Genomic DNA, 6,000 nt, shown 5'->3' with positions numbered 1-6,000 from the left:
AGGTTGGCAGAGGGGCTGCCAGAATACATCCACTTGGACCAAGCTGGCTTTGTCAAGGGGCGCCAGTCTGTATATAATATCCGTAAGTTGCTGATGGCCCTTTTCCACTGCCGATGGAAAGAGATCCCCTTAGTGGTGGCTAGCTTGGATACAGAGTGAGCATTTGATAGGGTACATTGGCAATTTTTATTTGACACTCTCACTTACCTAGGGGTCTCGGGCTGGTATTTTAGGGCAGTGTCGGCATTGTATGCGGACCCCAGAGCAGCACTGCTAGTCAATGGGCACCGAACTGACATTTCCCATCCTTCGTGGTACGAGACAGGGCTGCCCTCTATCCCCTTTATTGTTTCTTATTATACTTGAACCTGGGTCACAATACAACATAAAGAGATCAAAGTTATGGCCTTTGCGGATGACTTATTGCGAACTCTTACTAATTCTCAGGCTTCTATTCCTCATCTACTACAATTGATTTTTTGTTATGGCGCCCTTTCGGGGTTTAAATTGAACTTTACTCTGATGATGTATTTCCTGTTTCCGCAAGGGCGGGACAATGAGAGGGAAGGGAAAGGCTGGAGGTGAGCCCGCTATGCTGTTTTTTTCACTGCAATCACTGCATATATATATGCAAATGAATATGCTAATATTTATTTATTCATAACATTTATATCCCACAGTATTCCCGGCCAAGGGCAGGCTCAATGTGGCGTACAATAGTTAATAAGCAGACAACAGTACAATATACAAGGTCACCAGAGGAAGAAAGAAATGTCCTGCCCCATCCTTTGCTCCCCCCCTCCCCCAAATGAAAGTGTCAAACTACGCCCATGCCGCTACCCAGTTCAACTTTGCAAAAACCTAAATCGCATGGGGGAATAGGTCTGTTAAATTTGAGACACCTAACGGTGGCTTGTTCAGTGAGACATATTAATGACTAGTTCAGGAATGTAAAAGATTTCTGTCTGGATTGTGTAAGAAATATAGAAATACTAGTAAAAAAGGCCCATTTCCGAAACCAATGAAACGGGTGCTAGCATGTGGCTTTTTTTGTGTGTGTGTGTGTGTATGTGTCACAGAGTTATTTTGTGTGTGTGTGTGTGAGGGTGCGGTGTGTGTGCAGGTTGTTGATGTGTGTCTTTTTTTGTTTTGTTTTTTGCTTGGGGGTTGGGGGATGTGCTGTGCTGTCCTTGGTCGCTGTTTGCTGCTGGCTGGGTCGCAGGTAATCCTTCCAGCTGGGCCGCAGCTTGTCCTGTTCGCCTACGTTCCAGATGGTGATGGGCACGTTGTTTTCCAGCTCCTCTGACTCCATGTCAAGCGATCCCAAATATAGTCTGTGCTATAGGCCCTCTGGCACTCTTCAGTACTGGCATTAGGCATTTAAAAACTTTTTCCACCCCCCCCCCCCCCCCCCCGGTCTATTTTTGCACATACCCACAGCAAGAATATTCTTCTCTCGTTCCAGCGGTGGTTCTGTGCTCTCCGTGCTGCACAGATAATGAGCCATTCTGCTGGGGAATGCTCCTCCCTTATTGTCACATAGTTTCCTCTGATTGGTCCGTCTTACGTTGCCTAGTGTTGCCTGGGAACGGTGTTGTGATGGTCCTTTGTGTTTCAGAATGTTGAGGGTGTTTTTTCTGATTGGTCCGTCATGCAAGGGCGGGGCAGAGAGACATGGTCAGTGTTGTGGCTTCACCACCATGAATCCATGAACCCTTCAGGGAGTGACTGAGTGACTTCAGAACGTTGTCTTCAGAACGTTGAGGGTGAGTTTTATTATAGTAGATATGGCATTTTCATATAATAGGCTCTAGCTAAGATGTATTTAAAAAAAAGCATTTTACTGTATCTTAGCTGTATGAATCATTGCACAAAGGAATCTGTACTAAGCAGAAGGAGGAGGAAAAGGGGGGTGAGAAGTCCACACTGCTGGCAGACAAGCTTTAGAAAAGACATGCAGGCCCCAGAGATGAAGGAAACCAAGGCCACATCTGTGAGATAACAGGGAACTATGAACAAAGAGACTACAGAGAGGGAGGGGGAGAAGTCCCAGCTGCTATTACACAGAACCTTAGCAGACAGGCAGACGACCATCGGTCAATGAGAAAAACTTAGGGGCAGACACTTAAAAGTAACTATAAAGTCTATGGAATCTTATAAAAATCTGTGTGTGTGTATAGAGACAAGCTCCAAGTTAGAGCTGACTGAACACACACACACCTCATACTTGCAAGAATGATTATTAAACAATAAATTGCTTAATTAAGCTTTGATTCATCAATCTGATTTTATGAATCCTATTTTTGTATAAGTTCTCAGGTTATCTAGGAGCTATTTGCAACAGATGGGGGCTCGCTCAGGGATAAAATCATCAGAGACGCCGATGCTGGCTTTTGACCAAGAGAAGACACGTCCTATTGAATTTTCAATAGTCCCCGAGTTAGTAGCCAGTGCTGTCATATCCTGACTGATAACAACCCATTTGATTGATTGATGAATCAAGATAAGGATCTGGGAGCATATTGATCGATCGGCCATGAAAATCTATGCATAGACTAAGGTAAGGAAATTTGACTATTTAAATGCTTACCTTGGTGGCTGAGGTACTGGGAGTACTTTTGGGTACTTACAAGGGAAATGGGCTAGCCAGGAATAAAGGAGGGAAGGTGGAATTTTTGCCTTCAGATATCCCCCCCCCCCAAAAAAAAGTCCCCCCTCCCAAAGAAATAGTCTGTAAGAGAGGGGGGAATAGGGAAAAATGAATCTTGTACAAGAGAAAAGGATGTGTTTCTCACCTAACCCACCCCTCCCTCACCCTTTCAGAGTGTCACTGAAATACTTTGATGTTTCACTTATATATGCTGTTACTTATCAAAAGTTGCTTATTTCTGATCTGACGAAGGGCCACCTTCGAAAGTTAATAAAAAAATGTATTAAGTTAGTCCAATAAAAAAAGGTATCATCTTATTTTATTTTCTATGTTTTATTTTATTTCTCTTGAGTACCACAATAGAATTGAAATCTATGAAATTTGATAAGTTCAAAAGAGATGAACAGGACTATAAGTTTGGTATAATTTATCCATGGCAAAGGAAAGGAAGGACTAGAAGCAGACCCAGACCATCCAGTATCATCAAGTACATGCCTAGGCAGGCTCCACCTAGCCCAAGTATTATAAGGGAGAAGAAAAGGTTGCGAAGTGCATCTGATGATGTGTTTGATCCCTCTGCCTCACTTTATACTATTCCTCCAAGAAATAACATCCAGAGACAGGTTTTTCAGATGAGGAAGCTTTGTAAAAAGAACCACAATGCACAAGAATTCAGTCAGGAGAGACAGAGGGATCAACACTACTTTCACCAGAGAGGAAGAGGAAGGGGCAAGGAAAGAGGGAGAGGAACATCAGCGAGAACCTATTATAACATGTCTTACCAGCAATCAGATGCACACAGGAGACTAGAGAAACAGAAATTTTAAACTCTGTTTATAACATATCTGACAGAATGTTAGACACAGATGAAAAGGATGTTTTAAGCAAAGGGTTGTCCTTTATCCCTACCCCTGCCTACAATGCTTTTAAAGTGAGAGTTGACCTGTTTAAATTTATAAGAAGACTCAAGATAATGGATTTTTTTGTCACTAATATTGCCAGCAGCACTGACAGATCGATTGTGAAACATCCCAGCAAATGGAATCCACCTGGTACTACCACAATCCTCTCATTCACACATATGAGAAGCTGGTTTTGCAAGATAGTGCAGTAACTGAAGGTAAGAAGACAAGAGTTTTCTTTAATACCTGCAGAACACAGAATAAGGCTATCAAAAGACTCACACAGGATCATTCCATTGCCATCAAACCAGCAGATAAAGGAGGAGCTGTAGTGGTATAAGCACAGATGGTTACAAGAAAGACATTTACAGACAACTTGGTGATCAGTCTTTTTATTCAAAACTGAAAGAAGACCCCACCAAAGAAATCAAGACATATACTGATTCTTTGATCAAGATTGGAACAGGTGTACGTACTCCTTACTACTCATGAGAAGGAATTCTTAGAAGTAAAGCATCCAGTAAAGCGAATGCTACATACCTGTAGAAGGTATTCTCCGAGGACAGCAGGCTGATTGTTCTCACTGATGGGTGACGTCCACGGCAGCCCCTCCAATCGGAAACTTCACTAGCAAAGTCCTTTGCTAGCCCTCGCGCGCCCGCGCGCACCGCGCATGCGCGGCCGTCTTCCCGCCCGAAACCGGCTCGAGCCGGCCAGTCCAGTATGTAGCAAGACAATACACTTCAAGGGAAGACACAACTCCAAAGGGGAGGCGGGCGGGTTTGTGAGAACAATCAGCCTGCTGTCCTCGGAGAATACCTTCTACAGGTATGTAGCATTCGCTTTCTCCGAGGACAAACAGGCTGCTTGTTCTCACTGATGGGGTATCCCTAGCCCCCAGGCTCACTCAAAACAACAACATTGGTCAATTGGGCCTCGCAACGGCGAGGACATAACTGAGATTGACCTAAAAAATTTACCAACTAACTGAGAGTGTAGCCTGGAACAGAACAAACAGGGCCCTCGGGGGGTGGAGTTGGATCCTAAAGCCCAAACAGGTTCTGAAGAACTGACTGCCCGAACCGACTGTCACGTCGGGTATCCTGCTGCAGGCAGTAATGAGATGTGAATGTGTGGACAGATGACCACGTCGCAGCTTTGCAAATTTCCTCCATGGTGGCTGACTTCAAGTGGGCTACCGACGCTGCCATGGCTCTAACATTATGAGCCGTGACATGACCCTCAAGAGCCAGCCCAGCCTGGGCGTAAGTGAAGGAAATGCAATCTGCTAGCCAATTGGATATGGTGCGTTTCCCTACAGCCACTCCCCTCTTGTTGGGATCAAAAGAAACAAACAATTGGGCGGACTGTCTGTGGGGCTGTGTCCGCTCCAGATAGAAGGCCAATGCTCTCTTGCAGTCCAATGTGTGCAGCTGACGTTCAGCAGGGCAGGAATGAGGACGGGGAAAGAATGTTGGCAAGACAATTGACTGGTTCAGATGGAACTCCGACACAACCTTTGGCAGAAACTTAGGGTGAGTGCGGAGGACTACTCTGTTGTGATGAAATTTGGTGTAAGGGGCCTGGGCTACCAGGGCCTGAAGCTCACTGACTCTACGAGCCGAGGTAACTGCCACCAAGGAAATGACCTTCCAGGTCAAGTACTTCGGATGGCAGGAATTCAGTGGCTCGAAAGGAGGTTTCATCAGCTGGGTGAGAACGACATTGAGATCCCATGACACTGTAGGAGGCTTGACAGGGGGCTTTGACAAAAGCAAACCTCTCATGAAGCGAACAACTAAAGGCTGTCCTGAGATCGGCTTACCTTCCACTTGGTAATGGTATGCACTGATTGCACTAAGGTGAACCCTTACGGAGTTGGTCTTCAGACCAGACTCAGACAAGTGGAGAAGGTATTCAAGCAGGGTCTGTGTAGGACAAGAGCGAGGATCTAGGGCCTTGCTGTCACACCAGACGGCAAACCTCCTCCAATGAAAGAAGTAACTTCTCTTAGTGGAGTCTTTCCTGGAAGCAAGCAAGATGCGGGAGACACCCTCTGGCAGACCCAAAGAGGCAAAGTCTACGCCCTCAACATCCAGGCCGTGAGAGCCAGGGACTGGAGGTTGGGATGCAGAAGAGCCCCTTCGTCCTGCGTGATGAGGGTCGGAAAACACTCCAATCTCCACGGTTCTTCGGAGGATAACTCCAGAAGAAGAGGGAACCAGATCTGACGCGGCCAAAAGGGAGCAATCAGAATCATGGTGCCTCGGTCTTGCTTGAGTTTCAACAAAGTCTTCCCCACCAGAGGAATGGGAGGATAAGCATACAGCAGACCTTCCCCCCAATCCAGGAGGAAGGCATCCGACGCCAGTCTGCCGTGGGCCTGAAGCCTGGAACAGAACTGAGGGACCTTGTGGTTCACTTGAGATGCGAAGAGATCCACCAGGG

The sequence above is a fragment of the Microcaecilia unicolor genome, chromosome 2, assembly GCF_901765095.1.
Source record: "Microcaecilia unicolor chromosome 2, aMicUni1.1, whole genome shotgun sequence".
Lineage (NCBI taxonomy): Eukaryota > Metazoa > Chordata > Amphibia > Gymnophiona > Siphonopidae > Microcaecilia > Microcaecilia unicolor.
Note: the sequence above shows the minus strand (reverse complement) of the source record.